A 20,139-nucleotide genomic window follows, 5' to 3' on the forward strand; every position below is an offset into this window, starting at 1 on the left:
TATAATGTGTGGAAGCAGGCCACTTAGCTCACTGAATGGACATTGACCCAGACTGACCTTTGTATCCTATCTCTGTAACCCTGCATTTCCCATGGCTAATCCACCCATCCAATGGCTAATCCTTCTGATAATCTCAGCCAGCGTTGGAGTTGAACCCACATTGTTGTTGTACTGTATAATGCAAACTAATCATCCAGTCAACTGAGCTAACCAAACCCCATCGTCAGAATTATAGCATCATAGAAGAATAAAAATGGCTCTGTATTTGTGGTGATTCATCAAACAAAAAATCAATAACACTTAACTTATTAGAATCATGGGAGCTGTAGGGTTATTTTCTGATCTAATATATTTTCTCACCATTTTTAAATAATGGAATTTGCTTCAAATTTTAGCAATGGACTTTAAAAGTCAATGTTGTTGCCTGAAGCACATTGCTGATTCTTAAGCAGGTTAATTTGGTCAGTGTTCTGAGGAAAGGTCATCAACTTGAAATGTGATGGTTGTTATTTTAATCCTCTCCATCTCTCTGTCTCTCAAGTTTCTGCCAATGCTGTCTGAGCTGCTAAATGGGTTTGCAGCTTTAAAAGTAATTAGATAAATCCTCGCATTATAAGTCATCATTTCATAGTGAAGTGCTCTATCCCTTGGTATTTCTGGTTTGGGGAAGGTCTGGGGAAAACCGTCTTCAAAAGGTACCATCACTCTAACCATGGATCTGATCGGTATATGCAGCCATTACATGCATACAAAACAAGGATCATCCCAGTTGAAACATACTTAAAATATAATCAAAAGGGATTATTTGCAAGGGAAGTGGAACATTCAACGGGAGTTTTTTTCATGATGGCTCAGTGGTTAGCACTGCTGCCTCATTGCACTTGGATTTTATACTAGCCTCAGGCTGTGTGGAGTTTGCACATTATCCCCGTGTCTGCATGGGTTTCCCCCACATTCTAAACATGTGCAAGTTCGGTAGATTGTCCATAGTGTCTGGCGATGTGCAGACTAGGTGGGCCATGGGAAATGCAGGTTATGGGAATGGATCTGGGTGGGATGCCCTTCAGTGTGTTGATTTGAGCTTGCTGGTCTGAATGGCTTGCTTCCATACTCTAGGAATTGTATGATTCTATTCTATGAATTGATATCCGAAAAACAAGAAACCTGAATACATTGAAAAAAAATACACAACAAAATTCTAAATAGAAATAAAGCTGTTTCAGACGGCCTAACTCTCAGAGTAGATATCTGGCACAGATATTTTTCATCAGGCTATGCAGGCAAATTGTGATACAGCCCTGGAGCAGGTGGTACTTGAACCCTAGTCTTCCAGCTTAAAAGGAGGGCCACTATCACAGGAGTCCAGATCTGATCGATGCTTAGTGCTCATAAAACATCAATCACAGTCAAAGTTATTCTTTGATTTTCTTCTGCTGTGACATATCGAAGTTGTGAAAAGCACTTTAGAAAAGTTAGTTAATTTTTTTCAACCACCAAGAATATTTTTAGGACAGTAACATTGCGGTTACCAATTTTCACTGATTGGTCAAAAAAATCAATAATCTTGACCTAGGAGAACCATGGGAGCCATAGGGTTACTTTAATACTGCATACATTTTCTCACTATTTCAGAGAATGGAATCTGTTTCAAATTGCTTTTGATGCTGACCTTGTCATTTGTCTACACACAGTTTCAGAGTCTTGATTTTAAGTCACCAAGAAGACTTTGACTTTTATTGATTCCTTTGCATGATTCCATATTGATGGTAGAGTCATAGAGTGATACAGTGAAGAAGGAGGCCCTTTGGCCCAACTCATCCTCGCTGACCAGGTTTCCTGAACTGAATTGGTCCTATTTACAGGTAAAAAATGAGGTCTGCAGATGCTGGAGATCACAGCTGCAAATGTGTTGCTGGTCAAAGCACAGCAGGTTAGGCAGCATCTCAGGAATAGAGAATTCGACGTTTCGAGCATAAGCCCTCCTGATGAAGGGCTTATGCTCGAAACGTCGAATTCTCTATTCCTGAGATGCTGCCTAACCTGCTGTGCTTTGACCAGCAACACATTTGCAGCTGGTCCTATTTACAATCAAAGAATCATGGAAATATACAGCATGGAAGCAGATCCTTCGGTCCAAATCGTCCATGGCAGTCAGATATTTTGTCAGCATTTGGCCTATATCCCTCTAAGCCTTTCCTATTCATGTATCTACCCAAATATCTTTTAAATGTTCTCATTTTACCTTCCTCTACCACTTCCTCTGGACCATACATGCACCACCCTCTGTGTCAAAACGTTACCCCTTGGTCCCTTTTATATCTTTCCCCTCTCACCCTAAACCTATGCCCTCTAGTTTTGGTTCTTCACCCTATCTATGCCCCTTATGATTTCATAAACCTATATAAGGTCACCCCTCAGCCTCTGACGCTCCAGGGATAAGAATCTTCACAGTCAACCCAGCCTCTCATTCTATGCAGAGTTATGTTAAATAAATACACAGCTGGACAAATTTCACTTTGTGTACCTACTAAGTAATCAATGTACCCTAGATGGCAAGCTTGGAGAATCAAGAAGGGAACCAGCCGTTGACTGAAATATCAATGGAAAATGTGAGGAATGCTTGGCAGGTCAATAGACAATAGACAATAGGTGCAGGAGTAGGCCATTCTGCCCTTCGAGCATGCACCACCATTCAATATGATCATGGCTGATCATCCTTAATCAGTATCCTGTTCTTGCCTTATTTCCATAACCCTTGATTCCACTATCCTTGAGAGCTCTATCCAACTTTCTTAAATGAATGCAGAGACTGGGCCTCCACTGCCCTCTGGGGCAGAGTATTCCACACAGCCACCACTCTTTGGATGAAGAAGTTTCTCCTCATCTCTGTCCTAAATGGTCTACCCCATATGTTTTAGCTGTGTCCTCTGGTTCGGCACTCACCCATCAGCAGAAACATGTTTCCTGCCTCCAGAATGTCCAATCCTTTAATAATCTTATATGTCTCAATCAGATCCCCTCTCAGTCTTCTAAACTCAAGAGTATACAAGTCCAATCGCTCCAGTCTTTCAGTGTAAGGTAATCTTGCCATTCCAGGAATTGACGTCATGAACTCACGCTGCACTCCCTCAATAGCCAGAATGTCTTTCCTCAAATTTGAAGACCAGAACTGCACACTGTACTCTGGGTGGGGTCTCACCAGGGCCCTGTACAGCTGCAGAAGAATCTCTTTGCTTCTATACTCAATCCCTCTTGTTATAAAGGCCAGCATGCTATTAGCTTTCTTCACTACTGCTGTACCTGCATGCTTATTTTCATTGACTGGCGTACAAAACACCCAGATCTCTTTGTACTGCCCCTTTACCTAAATTGATTCCATTTAGGTAATAATCTGCCTTCCTGTTCTTGCCATCAAAGTGGATAACGATACATTTATCCACATTAAACTGCATCTGCCATGCACCTGACCACTCACCTAACCTGTCCAGGTCACCCTGTAATCTCCTAACATCCTCATCACATTTCACCCTGCCATCCAGCTTAGTATCATCAGCAAATTTGCTATTGTTATTGCTAATACCATCTTCTATATCATTAACATATATTATAAAAGCTGCGGTCCCAGTACTGATCCCTGCGGTACCCCAATGGTCACTGCCTGCCATTCTGAAAGGGAGCCGTTTATCACTACTCTTTGTTTCCTATCAACCAACCAACTTTCATTCCAAGTTTGAAATAACCCCCAATACCATGCGCCATAATTTTGCTGACTAATCTCCTATGTGGGACTTTATCAAAAGCTTTCTGAAAGTCCAGGTACACTACATCTACTGGAGCTCCCTCTTCCATCTTCAGAGTTACATCCTCAAAAAATTCCAGAAGATTAGTCAAGCATGATTTCCCCTTTATATGTCCATGCTGACTCTGACCTATCCAGTTACTACTATTCAGATGTGTCGTAATTTCATCCTTTATAATAGACTCCAACATCTTTCCCATCACTGAGGTCAGATTAACTGGTCTATAATTTCCTGCTTTCTCTCTCGCTCCTTTCTTAAAAAGTGGTACAACATTAGCCACCCTCCAATCTGCAGGAACTGATCCCGAATCTATCGAACTCTGGAAAATAATCACCAACGCATCCACGATTTCTAGAGCCACTTCTTTCAGTACCCTGGGATGTAGACCATCAGGCCCCGGGGACTTATCAACCTTCAGACCTAACAGTCTCTCCAACACCAATTCCTGGCAAATATAAATTCCCCTAAGTTCAGGTCCTTCAGCCACTGTTACCTCTGGGAGATTGCTTGTGTCTTCCCCAGTGAACACAGATCTGAAGTACCAATTCAATTCTTCTGTCATTTCTTTGTTTCCTGTCATATATTCCCCTGTTTCTGTCTTCAAGGGCCCAATTTTAGTCTTAACCATTTTTTTGCCTTTCACATACCTAAAAAAGCTCTTATTATCCTACTTTATATTTTTGCCAGTTTACCTTCGTACCTCATTTTTTCTCTGCATATTTCCTTCTTAGTTATCCTCTGTTGTTCTTTAAAAGCTTCCAAGTCCTCCGTTTTCTCACTTATCTTTGCTATGTTATACTTTTTCTCTTTTGACTTTATATGTTTCTTAACTTCCCTCATCATCAACGGCCACCTCTGCCTCCTCATAGGATCTTTCTTCCTTTTTGGAATGAACTGATCCTGCAACTTTTGCATTATACACAGAAATATCCACCATTGTTCCTCCACTGTCATCCCTGCTAAGGTATTGCACCATTGAACTTTGGCCAGCTCCTCCCTCATAGCTCCAGAGTTCCCTTTATTCAACTGAAATATTGTCACTACAGATTGTGCCGTCTCCCTCTCAAATTGCAGATTGAAGCTTATTGTATTATGGTCACTACTTCTCAATGGCTCCTTCACTTCGAGGTCCCTGATCAATTCTGGTTCGTTGCACAATACCAGATCCAGAATTGCCTTCTCCCTGGTCGGCTCCAGCACCAGCTGTTCTAAGAATCCATCTCGGAGGCTCTCCACAAAGTCTCTTTCTTGAGGTCCAATACCATCCTGATTCTCCCAGTCTACCTGCATGTTGAAATCCCCCAAACAACTGTAGCAACATCTTTGCGACAGGCCAATTTCAGCTCCTGATTCAACTTACATCCGACATCCAGACTAATGTTTGGGGGCCTGTAGATAACTCCCGAGAGGGTCTTTTTACCCTTAGTATTTCTCAGCTCTATCCACACTGACTTTACATCCCTGATTCTAGGTCCCCCCGCGCAGGGACTGAATATCATCCCTTACCAACATGGCCATCTCACCCCTTCTGCCCGTCAGTCTATCCTTACGATAGCATGTGTAGCCTTGGAATATTTATTTCCCAGGCCCTGTCCACTTGAAGCCACGTCTCAAGTATCCCCAGAATATCATATCTGCCAATTTCCAAAAGTGCCTCAAGCTCATCCATCTTATTTCTAATGCTTTGTGCATTCATGTATAATATTTTTAATTTGTTACTGCCCTCACTCTTCCCACCAACTCCTATGTCACTCAACCTTACAGCATGATCCCTTTCTGAATTTTCTGCCTCATTGATACAGTTGTCTTTCTTGACTTCCCTTGTTCTAACTTTCCCTTCAATTTCCAGTTTGTCCCTCCCCCCCGCTACTTAGTTTAAATGTAGCTGTGTTGCAGTAGCAAATCTGCCTGCCAGAATGCTGGTCCCTCACCTATTAAGGTGCAAACCGTCTCTCTTGTATAATTTATGCTTACCACAAAACATACCCCAGTGATCCAAGAATTTAAATCCTTGCTTCCTGCACCAGTTCCCCAGCCACACATTCAAGTCCATTATCTCCCTATTTCTGGCCTCCCCAACCCGAGGAAATGGAAGCAAACCGGAGATAACCACCCTGGACGTCCTGCTTTTCCGCCTTCTTCCTAGTTCTCCGAAGTCCCGCTGTAGTATGCTCCTCCTCTTCTTCCTGACACCATTTGTGCCGACATGTACCCCCACCTCTGGCTCTTCACCTTCGTCCTTGAGGATTTCCTGCACTCTGTCTGTGATGTCTTTCACCCTGGCACCAGGAAGGCAACACACCATCCTTAAGTCCCGTCTGTTGCCACAAAAACCCCGGTCAGTTCCTCTCACAATGGAGTCCCCAATTCCCATGGCTCTGTGCGATGTCCGACTCTTCCGCTCTGCCTCTGCGCCAACTTTTGATTGACAGACCTGACCACCTCGCGGACTGGCAGTGTCATCAGTCTCTATTGTCTCCAAAATATTTAACTTGTTCCTGACAGGTACTTCCCCCGGGTCTCTTGCACCTGTCTCCTCTCTGCCTTCCTCATCGTCTGCTCTCTTCTGTTCTCTTCTGGCATGATTGGTGTAATAATCTCGCTGAAGGTCTTGTCCAGAAAGATCTCGTTCTCTCGGATGAGCCTAAAGTCCTCAAGTTCTTTCATCAGCGCTGCAATGTGCTCTCTCAGTAGTTGAACGTATACACACTTTCCACACTTATATGAGCCAGACACACCAGAGCTGTTGACCTCCCACATCAAGCACGTAGCACACTGAACCAGCTGGGCAATCATGTCTTCACCCTCTTCAACTGTGGTGTAATCACTTCACTCAACCTCCTTGTTAAAGACTCCTAAGCTAAAGCCTCACTCTTCAATCCACAGGAACTTCCTTGGACCTCTTTTTGGGCAAGTCTGTGGACTTTTAATTTAGGTTAGAGGAAGAGGGAGAGAGTGAGACCCTACTTTGTAGGACCTGGGGTCTAGAACGCACCCACTCAAATAACAATCACTTACGTTCCTGACCGGCTTTGCGTTCTGCCTTCACTTCTGCCCAGCTCTCGTTGCTCTCTGATGGAAAAATAAGAAGAGAAACAGAGTTTGAATCTTGAATATTTAACTGATGTTCTGGGAGCGGGGTGGTCAATGTTGTGAGAGGAAACAGTCACAGCTCACCACAGGTTATCGTCCCTCTGATAGGCTTCCAGCCATTATACTCTTTACCTGTTGTTTCTTGACTGATGGCTCCTAGCCCAATTGTTCCTTTCCTGGTTGCTCACAAACAGTGGTTTCTTAACTTCAGCCGATTTGATACCCTCCACTATTTGATTAAAATTCAGGTCAAAGCACACATTCATGCTCAAGTGTGAGAATTCTTGATAGTGTTCCACTATTTGCCACCCATTCTGTTTCAGAGTTGTTTATAGAATGCATAAATACATGCAATATACAAAACAAGGTAAATAAACCCGTAGCACAGATTGAAATTGGCAGCTACAATGTGGGTATCACAGAGACATGACTGCAAGGGGAACAGGGCTGGGAACTTAATATCCAAGGATACCAAACAGACAGGCAGTTGGGCAGAAGGGGTGGAGTTGCCTTCTAGTAAAAAAATGAAACTGAATTGATTGCAAGAGGTAGAGGTGATGTCCAAGTGTTATCATTGCTGGACTGTTAGTCTAGAAACCTAGATAACGTTCTAGATTGCCTGGGTTCAAAGCCCACCATAAAGGTGGTGGAATTTAAAGTCAATAAGAATATGGATTGGAGAGTCTAATGACCCTGAAACCATTGCGAATTGTCAAGAAAACCCCATCTGGTTCCGTCATGTCCTTTAAGGAAGGAAACTATCATCTCTACCTGGTCTTCCTTACATGTGACTCCAGACCTCCAGAGATGTAGTTGACTTTTAACTGACACTAGGTCATTAGGGAAAGGCAATAAATGCTGGTCTAGCCAGTAACCCCCTCATCCCATGAATGAATAAAAAAATTCAGATTCAGAAAGTGTAGAATCGACAGAGGAAAAGTTGAGAAACCACAAAGGAGAAAAGACCCTGATGGGAACTATGTAGGGGCCTCTAAACAGCAGTGAGGATGTGGGGAGAAAATGAATCAGGAGATAGAAAAAGCATGTAAGAAAGGCGTCATGATGGTGCACTGGAAAAGTTAGGTTGGTAGCGGATCTCAAGAAATGCGATTTGTCGAACGTCTACAAGATGGATTTTTTGAAGCAACTTGTGTTGGAGCTCACAAGGGAATTTTGGATTTGGCAATGTGTAATGAGGCAGACTTGATTATGAAACTTAAGGTGAAGGAACCCCCTTGGGGCAATGGCCATAACATGATAGAATTTACACTGCGGTTTTGAGAGAGAGAAGCTAAAACCAGAGGTAACGGTATTAGAATCGAGCAAAAGTAACTATAAAAACTTGAGGGAAGAGCTGACCAGAGTTGATTGGAAGGAGAAACTAGCAGGAAAGATGATGGAGAACCAATGATTGGAGTTTCTTTGAGTAATTCAGGAGAAACAGCAGAAATTTATCACAAGGAAGAAGAAACTTATTTAGTGGATAATGAGGCAACCATGGCTGACAAAAGGAAGTCAGGTACAGCATGAAAGCAAAAGAAAAATCATACAATGTGGTCAAGATTAGTGGGAAGCAGAGGATTGAGAAGTCTTTAAAAACCAGCAGACAAAAACTGGAAAAGCAATAATGGTGGAGAAGATGAAATATGAAAGTAAGTTAGCTATTAATATTAAAGGAGATTACAAGAGTTCGTTTTAGATATCTAAAGGTAAGATAAATGCTTGAATGAGTAGTGGACCACTGGAAACTGAGGCTGGAGAAGTATTGATGAGGAACAAAGAATGGTAGAGAAACAGACTAGTACTTTGTATCAGTTTCACAGAGGAAGGCTCTCTCTTCAAGAGTCAGGGGAAGGGGAAGTGTAGTGACCGTCACTGAGTAGACCGTACTAGGGAAGCTGAAATGTCTGAAGGTGGATAAATCACCCAGACCAAATGGCTTACACCCCAGAGTTCTGAAGGAGATGGCTGAGGAGATTGTAGAGGCATTGTGGTGATCTTTCAGGAATCAGGGAGGGTCCCAGAAGACTGGAAAATGTCTAAAAGGAACAGTGTTTAAAAAGGGAAGGAGACAGAAGGATTAACCAACTGACACAAGGCAGAGAGTGGGGATAAAGAGGTCTTTTTCAGGACAGAAGCCAGTGACTCATGGAGTTCTACAGGGGTTGGTATAGGGACCACACTATTCATGGTGTACATGAACAATCTGAACAACAGAAGTGTGAGCATTGTTTTTTTTTAAAATTCATTTACAAGATAAGGAGCTTGTTGGCTAGACCAGCAAATATTTCCCATCTCCAATTACCCAGAGGAAGGTTTGAGAGTCAACTACATTGCTGTGGGTCTAGAGTCACATGCAGACCAGATTAGATAAGGAGCCAGTTTCCTTCCTGAAAGGATTTTTTTGAACTAGATGGGTTTTTCCAGCAATGGAATTCGTGGTCATTGTTAGACTCTTAATTCTAGATTTTTATCGAATTCACATGCCACCATCTGTCATGACAGAATTCAAACGCAGGTTCCCAGGACACTTCCTGGCTCTCTGGATTAATAGCCAAGTGACAATACCTCCATGCCATTACCTTCAGCTATTTTGATACTAAGTTTGCAGATGACGTAAAGAGGCATGGAGGGATAGGTAGCCTCCTAACTATTGAGGAGGCAGGGAGGCTGCAGAAGGACTTGAACAGGTTAGGAGACTGGGCAAAGAAATAGCAGATGGAATACAATGTGGGAAAGTGTGAAATTACACACTTTGGTCAGAAGAACAGAGGCAGAGACTATTTCATAAATGGGGAAAGGCTTTGGAATTCTGAAGCTGAAAGTGACTTATGGGTCCAAGTTCAGAATTCTCTTAAGGCTAACATACAGGTTCAGTTGGCATGTAAGAAAACAGTGCAATGTTAGCATTCACATCAAGAGGGACAGAATCCAACAGCAGAGATGTACTGCTGAGGCTGCAGAAGGCTCTGGTCAGACCACAATTAGAATACAGTAAGTGCTTTTGGACTCCCAATCTAAGGAAGGATTTGTTGGCAATGTAGGGGGGTCTACAGGAGGGGTACAAGAATGATCCTGGACATGAAGGGCTTCTCATATGAAGAGCCTCGGTTTGTACTCAATGGTGTTTAGAAAGATAAGGTGGGGGATCTTATTACAACTTACAGAATACTGAGAAGCCTGGATAGAGTGCATGTGGACAAGATGATTCTGCTCGTAGGAGATACTAGGACCTGAGGGCACAGGCTCAGACTGAAGGGACAACACTTCAGAATTGAGATGTGAAGGAATCTCTTCAGCTGGAGAGTGGGGAATTCCTTGCCTCAAAGAGCTGTGGAGGCGAAGTCATTAAGTGCATTTAGATTATATTAGATTCCCTACAGTATGGAAACAGGGCCCTCAGCCGAACAAGTCCACACCAAACCTCTGAACAGTAACCCACCCAGACCCTATATTTACCCCTAATTTATGCACCAAACACTATGGGCAATTTAGCATCACCAGTTGGGTAGCACGGTGGCACAGTGGTTAGCACTGCTGCCTCACAGCGCCAGAGACCCGGGTTCAATTTCCGCCTCAGGTGGCTGACTGTGTGGAGTTTGCACATTCTCCCTGTTTCCTCTGGGTGCTCCGGTTTCCTCCCACAGTCCAAAAATGTACATGTCAGCTGAATTGGCCATGCTAAATTGCCCGTAGTGTTAGGTAAGATGTAAATGTAGGGGTATGGGTGGGTTGCGCTTCGGTGGGTTGGTGTGGACGTGTTGACCAAAGGGCCTGTTTCCACACTGTTAATAATCTAATCTAAATTCACCTGACCTGCACATCTTTGGACTGTGGGAGGAAACCAGAAAACCCATGCAGACACAGGGAGAATGTACAAACTCCACACAGTCGTCTGAGGCAGGAATCGAACCCGGGTCCCTGGTGCTGTGAGATAGCAGTGCTAGCCATTGAGTCACTGTGCCACTCTGAAGGGGGTGATAAATTGATTCTTGATTGGGAAGGGGTCAAGAGTAATGAGGAGAAGACAGTAGAGCTGGGTTGAGAAATATATTCGCTATGATTGAATGGTGGAGCAGACTCAGGTGGGCCAAATGGCCTAATTCCACACTGATAGCTTAGGATTGTATCGTTTTATGATTTTTGAACCACAAATGCTGTACCACCTGGACCAAGTGCCTGCAGTGCTGTACGCTGTAAACAGTGTTTCTTTCAAGATGGTAAAATACACCGTCTGCAAATATATCAACATTCACTCCTGTGTTAATGTTAAAATTAGTGAGAAGTCCATTGACATAGAAACCTTCTTCCTAAAAGGCAGAGGAATAACTTTGATTATCTTTTCTTGCAGCTTTATTTTATTCATTCATAAGCTTTATATGAGTATTTATTGCCCATTCCTAGCTGACATTCTATTTCATTCGCTTAAATGAGGAGCTCTTTTGCGAATCTGTGATGGTGAAGGCAGAATCCATTGAAGTTAATTACCGTATCTGTTTCAGTGTGACAGTTTTCTAGCTCTATGGAGGTCTGACCGGACACTCACTGCTACCTGTCTCTCACGAGGTACAAAGTGTTTCTCACCATTGACTGCGAATGCTGCTTAGTGAAGCTTGACATAAGGTTGTCTTCTGTTGAGTTCTTGAATGTTCAACTCTTTTCACTGCTGGCTGTCTCCTCAAATGGTCTTCTTCAAGCTGTGTCTGATGAATCTTCAGATCTTTACTGCAGGCAGCCCATGTATATTGCAGGTAAATGATGTGCACAACACTGTCACTGCATTGTAGGATGAATCCACATCACAGCTTGTCATGGTGGAAGATCTATCAGGTAGATTTGCCGCCAGCAATCTCTTACCTGAGGCCGCCTACTTGTTCTTGTGTGGTAGTAGAAAACCACTTGCTGGTCTAATGAAGATAGGCCCCTCACTTGAACAGTTTATTTCATGGGAGCAGCAGCACATGTAACATTAGTGTGACAGACGTTGTTACTCAGATTGTGAGGGAGACCACAATGTTAGGTCTTAAACTTTTGAGATACTGCGAGGCATTACATTTTGGGAAAGCAAATCTTAGCAGGACTTATACACTTAATGGTAAGGTCCTGGTGAGTGTTGTTGAATAAAGATAACTTAGAGGGCAGGTTCATTGCTTTTTGTAAGTAGAATCACAGGTAGATAGGATAGTGAAGAAGGCATTTGGTATACTTTCTTTTATTGGTCAGAATATTGAGTATAGGAGTTGGGAAGTTATGTTGTGGCTGTACAGGACATTGGTTTGGCCACTGTTGGAATATTGCATGCAATTCTGGTCTCCTTCCTATCAGAAGGATGTTATGAAACTTGAAAGGGTTCAGAAAAGATTTACAAGGATGTTGCCAGGGTTGGGGGATTTGAGCTACAGGGAGAGGTTGAATAGGCTAGAGCTGTTTTGCTTGGAGCATTGGAGGCTAAAGGGTGACCTTATAAAGGTGTATAAAATCATGAGGGGCATGGATAGAGTAAATAGACAAGGTATTTTCTCTGAGGTGGGTGAGTCCAGAACTAGAGGGAATAGATTTAGGGTGAGAGGGGAAAGATAGAAAAGAGACCCAAGGGGCAACTTTTTCATGCAGAGGGTGGTATGTGTATGGAATGAGCTGCCAGAGGATGTGGTGGAGGCTGGTACAATTGCAACATTTAAAAGGCACCTGGATGGGTATATGAATAGGAAGGGTTTGGAGGGATATGGGCTGGGTGCTGGCAGGTGGGACTAGATTAGGTTGGAATATCTGGTTGACATGGACGAGTTGGACCGAAGAGTCTGTTTCTGTGCTGTACATCTCGATGACTCTGTGGCTCTATATAATTTTGTTCCTCTGCATGAGTCCATATTGGGTGGCATTTAATGCATTCCACAGCATTATCCCTTTCAGACCTTTACACCCTTAAGCAACAGTCAGAACATCAATGGAAAACTTTTGGAACCAGAACTCCCAAGCATTCAGAGAGTTTTAACTTGCAGATTTCAACATCAACAATCATTTCCTTTCCCATAGCTTCATTATTGCTTTCAAAGTGACACATCAACTTCTTGGAGGTCAGTTCAGGATAGCTGGTTGGCATGAACATGTTGGACCAAATGATCTGTTTCCATGCTATATGACGCTCGTACTCCACTAGTGGACTGTGTTCCCATCCAGCTGTTGATCTCAATTTCAACTAAAACTACCTACCAAGGCAGCGAGTTTGAAGTTTGGGTAAAGATATTTCTTCTGAATTCACCTCTTTTGATTCAGACTTTGATGGCCACTTGTCTTGCTCTGCCCATAATTGGCAACATGTGTCAACTCTGTCAAAACCTCGAACTTGCGTATGGGACTCGAAAGTGTGATCCAGAGCAGTGGATATCTCTGGGTTATCCCAGTTGCCAGGATTGCTCCTTGCCCACTTCCTTCTGCCTCATACTGCCTTCACTGGTCACACTGAGGACTGCCTGTGGCTTGTGTTCATCCTGGGATCATTAATATCTGAGTATAAGTGATCCAGTCTCATTCAAAAACTGCCTGCACAGGAATCTCAATACTTTAGCTCGCTGCTCTACATTCAAGTGAAGGTTAAAGATGCCAAAATAAACACGATGCATTCAGGAGCTGCTGTGACTTACCAAGTTTTTGTGATGACAGTTGACATGGATCAATTCTAACTGTTCTGCTGACAGGCCAGTTACAGAATCATTTCCGTTGATATGATTCAACAAGTTCTACAAATGACAACTTGTTAAAGTAGACTTTGATATATACTATTTTGGTGTCTGCGTGCAGAAAAATGGAGCAGGCTTTAGTTTCATTAGAGCTGTTGTTCCCTTCAGAGCTCTGTCCAATCTTTCTTGGATTTGACAGGTCCAATTGTCTTCAAGGGAGACTCAGTCATTTCTGGCTGAGAACAAGAACAGGAAATGTCCTTCAAGCTTCTGTTGCTTTGCTAGCAATGTTAAAGTTTCCACCAAAACTGTACGTGAGATAATTTGCTGCTGCTTTTGCTCAGCAGAGCAGAACATGGATCTGTGATACGTAACTGGACAGAGGTGGGACAGAAGATTACTACCCCCCTTTGCTCTTGAGAACCCTGTGTGTCATTTTAAGAATTTGTGTTCCTAATAGGTAGGGCTATCCAATAGAGATACCAACTAGGGGCTCTTGGGAAGATAAATATTCACGCCTTCAACCATCGTCAGGCAGCGGTTGCCATTTATAGCATGCATTTCTGCAATTCATCAAGATTTTTTCAACAGCAGCTTCTAAACCTGCAGCATCTACCACTTAGTAAGCCAAGAGCAGCAAATGCTTGGTCCTAGCACCAGCTGCGAGTTCCCCTCCAAGTTACACGCAATCCTGGAAATGGCTTGTCGTTCCTGTAAGGGCGCGCTCTATCTATGGAGGTACATTCACCATATGAACTGCAGAAGTTCTCGAAGGAAGCCCATTGTGATGATGCTGCTCCTTTAACAAGGTTGGATTGTCTTTGGCCTTTTTCCAAAAGTACTTTTTGAGACACAGGTTCTGAAATGTCTGGCTTGATTTACTTGAAGAAACTTTTAAGTTAAAAAAAACACTTGTGCAATGGAAGGGGAGTGGCCAGTTCTCCCAGCTCAGCTTACTCTGGTTTGGTTCAGGTTTTAGCAGTCTGGCTGTTCAGAGCAAGCAGTCAGTTTTGATGCTGTTGGTGAAAGAAACAGTTACGTGGAAGAAGGTGTTCCATGCTGAATCCCTCTGCCATCTCTGTCTCTCTGTCTCTCTGTCTCTCTGTCTCTCTGTCTCTCTGTCTCTCTGTCTCTCTGTCTCTCTGTCTCTCTGTCTCTCCTGTAAGACCCTGTATTGGATTTTACCTTTTTTACCAAGGGGTGTTTATGGGGATTGTTGCAAGTAATTGGAACTGCATCGTTAAGTTGGGATAATCTGTTGGTTTTTAAGTAGTTAAGTTATTCTCCGCTCTGTTCTCTTGTGTTTGTATTTCATTCGGTAATCTTGCAAATAAATTCTGTTTTGTTTGAAACTAAGAGGTTGAGCCTCCTGGAATATTCACTTTATACCTACTTAAAACAACAAGAAAAGTTAGGGTCTGGCCTGGTCTATGACACCATCATCACCTTCTCAAGGGGCATTCAGGGATGATGTTGTGATACAATTTGATAAAGCACCAGCAAACTCAAGTGTGCAGGTTACAAGTTTAGAGCTGAAAATGTGTTGCTGGAAAAGCGCAGCAGGTCAGGCAGCACCCAAGGAGCAGGAGAATCGACGTTTCGGGCATGAGCCCTTTTTCAGGAATGAGGAAAGTGTGCCAAGCAGGCTAAGATAAAAGGTAGGGAGGAGGGACTTGGGGGAGGGGTGTTGGAAATGCGATAGGTGGAAGGAGGTTAAGGTGAGGGTGATAGGCCGGAGTGGGGTGGGGGCGGAGAGGTCAGGAAGAAGATTGCAGGTTAGGAAGATGGTGCTGAGTTCGAAGGTTGGGACTGAGACAAGGTTGAGGGGGAATAAGGAAACTGGAGAAATTTGAGTTCATCTCTTGTGGTTGGAGGGTTCCTAGGCGGAAGATAAGGCGGTCTTCCTCCAACCGTTGTATTGCTATGGTCTGGCAATGGAGAAGTCCAAGGACCTGCTTGTCCTTGGCGGAGTGGAGGGGGAGTTAAAGTGTTGAGCCACGGGGTGGTTGGGTTGGTTGGTCCAGGTGTCCCAGAGGTGTTCTCTGAAACGTTCCGCAAGTGGGCAGCCTGTCTCCCCAATATAGAGGAGGCCACATCGGGTGCAGCGGATGCAGTAAATGATGTGTGTGGAGGTGCAGGTGAACTTGTGGTGGATATGGAAGGATATGGAAGGTTACAAATTTATTCAAGCATAGGTTCAGAGAACCAACCTGAAAACAGTCTGACACTGATGCTGGAAAAGCCAATGTGTTCTCATCACTTGTATACATCTTAGGCATTAATTCAATTTTAATCACAGAGTCACACAGCATGGAAACATACCTTTCCATCCAACTTATCCGTACCAACCAGATATCCTAAACTGATTTAGTCCCATTTGTCAGAATTTGGTTTATTTCCCTCTAAAACCTTCCTATTCATATATCCATACAGATGCTTTTTATATGTTGGAATTATATCCACCTCCACCACCACCTCTGACATCTTATTCCATATGCGCACCACCCTCTGAGTGAAAACGTTGCCTCTAAGATCCCTTTTAAATCTTTCTCCTCTCACCTTAAATCAACAATCTTTAACTTTAGAGTTCCCTACCCTTGGAAAAAGACCTTTGCTGTTCACCTTTCCATGCCCCCCATGATTTTATTTGGTAAATTTACAAGCACTGATTAATCAGATACTCTAACTGCTAGTTTAGGGGTTACTTCTTCACCCAGAGAGTGGTGGGTGTGTGGAATGCTCTGCCCCAGAAGGCTGTGGAGGCCAAGTCTCTGGATACTTTCAAGAAAGAGTTGGATAGAGCTCTTAAGGATAATGCAATCAAGGGTTATGGGGATAAGGCAGGAACAGGATACTGATTGAGGATGATCAACCATGATCATAATGAATGGTGGTGCTGGCTCAAAGAGAAGAATGGCCTACTCCTGCACCTATTGTCTATTGTCTATATTTGATGTTGTTCATACACGTCCTCTCATCCTGCTGATTGTGAAGACTTGGTTTTGTTCTTGTGATATATCACCTTCTCCTTGTTCTGCTCTGTGTCCTAATCTCATTCCTGATTTTATCTAGAGTGCCTCTGATAACCTGTGCTTTCTTTCTGTTTACATCTTACTTAACGAAGAAGTGTTTCTACACATGCAAATATTTGAACAAGGCACAAGGGTAGGACACTCAGCTCTTCAAACCTACACTGCCACTCAATAAGATCAAATTTTAATCTCAACTCTATGCTCCTGCATATCCCCTGATAATCTCCTTGTCAATCAATAATCTACATCCCTCTGTTTTCAACATATTTGAAGAATTTGCATCCACTGCCTTTTGAAGAAGGAAATTCCAAAGATTCTCAATTCTCTGACAGAGAAAAAAAATCTTTTCTTATCTCTGCCTTAAATGGGTGACCCAATTTCTCAATGAGAGGGTTTAGAAAAGACTTACAAGGGTGTTGCGAGGGTTGAAGGGTTTGTGCTATGGGGAGAGACTGAATAGTGTGGGTCTATTTTCCCTGGAGCGTCAGAGGCTGAGTGGAAAATTTATGGAGGTTTATAAAATCATGAGAGGCATGAATAGGGTGAATAGACAAGGTCTTTTCTCCAGAGGTGGGAGACTCCAGAATGAGAGGGCATAAGTTTAGGGTGAGAGGGCAAAAATTTAAAAGAGACCTAACAGACAACTTTTTCACACAGAGGGTGGTACATGTATGGAATGAACTGCCAGATGAAGTGGTGGAAGCTGGTACAATTACAACATTTATAAGGTATCAAGATGGGTTTATCAATAGGAAGGATTTAGAGTGATATGGGCCAACTGCTGACAATGGGACTAGATTAATTTAAGATATCCAAATAAGTTGGGCTGAAGGGTCTATTTCTGTGCTGTATATCTCTATGACTGTATGACTCCATTTAGTCCTTGTTTAACCCTTTTGATGGGGAATGAATGCCAGCACAGTTGGAAACTCTCCAATCTTCCTCATGAAAAAGAAAAGTGTTCAAATGATTTTTTGACCATAACGGAAAACTATAAGAATATAATGTCTTGATGCACTCTTTCTGCGGCTGAGAGTAATTATTCAACAACAATATTTTCTGGGTCTGGGTTAAATCTTTTCCATTGATGGAATGACAACAACCACATGATTGAGAAGGTCATTCTTAAGGATATCTTCCCCCTTTCCCCTCCTTCAACCAGCTCACTTCACCTGTTTAAATTCTTGACCAGTGAGTATTGTCCAATGTCATCCCACACCAGGGAGTCGGTGACAGACACAAGAACACAGTCAAGTCTTCACAATCAGAAGGCCAAGAGGTGGTCTTGGGGATTTATGAATAGTGGTATGTCTGGTTATCTGGAGAATGGGATAGTGGTATGTCTGATTATCTGGAGAATGGGATAGTGGTATGTCTGGTTATCTGGAGAATGGGATGGTGGTATGTCTGGTTATCTGGAGAATGGGATTCTCCTCGCACACATGTGCATACACAGATGAGAACCAATAAGTTCTCATCCCCATGAGTTCCCCACTCAGGGATGGTGGACTCACACTTGGCATTTGAAAATATCTTTCCCAAATTAGTCTGTTGAATTATACCCTGATTACATGAGAGTATATCCTCTCTCTCAGTGGAATTACTGTTTTGTACTGGACAAGTCCCAGTGAATATTTTCAATTCAAATATGAAAGTGGGTTAATTGTTCTAATCATCTGACTTGACTACAGATAGAAGCAGGAAAAAACTCATACAATGCAGCAGTCAGTAAAATGCATGGATGTATTCAGCTTAATCAGGTTATTAGTAGGTGGGTAATGAGGGTAGAAGGACAGTTTAACTGGAGGTGAGTGGCATTCTCACCTCAATGCTCTTGTAGCACAGGGGTAGTGTCCTTCCCTCTAAGCCAGAAGATTTTGGTTTAGGTTCTACTAAGTCAAGAGAAGTATATTGATGCATCTGAACTTAAACAGAAATTGCTGGAAAATCTCAGCAGGTCTAACAGCATTTGTGGAGAGAAATCAGAATGTTTCGGGTCCAGTGAACACCCCTCAGAAACCCATGCTTCCCAATTGCACAGTCTCAGTTTATATTGTTGAAGAGACAGGAAAGGAAATGGGAAAAACACCAAATCTTGATTTGGAAGGAAGATTGTTGGACTCAAAATGTTAACTCTGATTTTTCTCCATAGATGTTGCCAGACCTGCTGAGCTTTTCCAGCAATGTCTGTTTTTGTTTCTGATTTTCAGTATCTGCAGTTCTTTTGGTTTTTAATTCGTCCGAACATATTGATGAGACAATAGCTACCATTCTGCCCTCTGTGTCGCAAGGCTGTGGGTTAATTCCCATTGCAGAGACTTCAGCACAAACTGCAGGATGATGTCAGAGCTGCTGCATTTCCACAGGAGCATTAAATCACCCTGCTCTCCCATACCCATCTACTCCCTGTCTTCTTCGAATTTTGTGGATGTCAAAGAATGGGAAAGAACGAGGAGAATTCTCAGAAACAATTATCCGATAAATAATGAGGCACTGGAAAATGGAATCCTGCTGTGCAGATCAGCTACCATGTTCCCTCCACTGTCAGTCACTGAACACTCTTCAGGTGGGTTGGAAAGCTGTAAGGAACTTGTTTTGTATTGACTACCATTCATAAAACAACTCAGGACTCCACATTTACTTTCCCTGTAAGGATTGGCAGACTCTTGCTCTCCTGTCAGCTTTCTTTATTCCTGCCAGCATCACATGAGCAAGGTTTGGTATTTTTCCCTTCTCATTTCCTGGCTCTTCAGCGATATAAACTAAGACCGTGTAATTGGGAAGCATGCGTTTATCTCAACATCCATGGACAAACTGAGACACCAGTGCCAAGTTACATTTCTGAGTGTTGTATCAGTTATTCCAGGGACTAAAAGCAGTCATTAATTCACATCAAAATGAGCAGCGACCCTAATAACAGGCTCTAGGGAACATCAATGCCCACTACCCTCCAGACTGAAAGGCAGTCTTTCACTACTACTCTCTGGAATCAGTTGAGTTTCTCCTCTGTTTTAATCCCTTTCCATTTCATAGACTTTACTTTAGTGGATACCAATTACTTGCTATCTTATAACATGTTAAAATATGCATAATTAACCCATCGAATATACTTGATAGGAGCAGACTACTCATCCCAACTGAGAAAAGGTTTTAAAATTCAACCTTGAAGGGAAAGACTCACAAGAGATCAATTGATAATGAATAACTCTTAGCTGCAAAAAGAAATGGGAAACCTTAGCCCAAAACATTCTTTCAAGGAAAAGGACAGTTATGATTAAAAAAAGTGTCTACAGAATGGGTAAGGTGAAGTGATTAGTACCCGTGATGGTGCACAGGCAGCTTTTCAGAATCACAGAATTGTGACAGTACAGAAGCAAATCATTTGGCCCTTAATTTCAGAACTGGCTGTCTGAGCATTTCGACTTAATGACAATGCCCTTTCTTTTCCCCACATCCCTACACATTAATCCTATTTAAATAGCCACGCAATGCCCTCTTGAATGCCTCAATTGAACCTGCCTCCACTACACCTTC

This window comes from Hemiscyllium ocellatum, chromosome 17, assembly GCF_020745735.1.
Source record: "Hemiscyllium ocellatum isolate sHemOce1 chromosome 17, sHemOce1.pat.X.cur, whole genome shotgun sequence".
Taxonomy (NCBI): Eukaryota; Metazoa; Chordata; class Chondrichthyes; order Orectolobiformes; family Hemiscylliidae; genus Hemiscyllium; species Hemiscyllium ocellatum.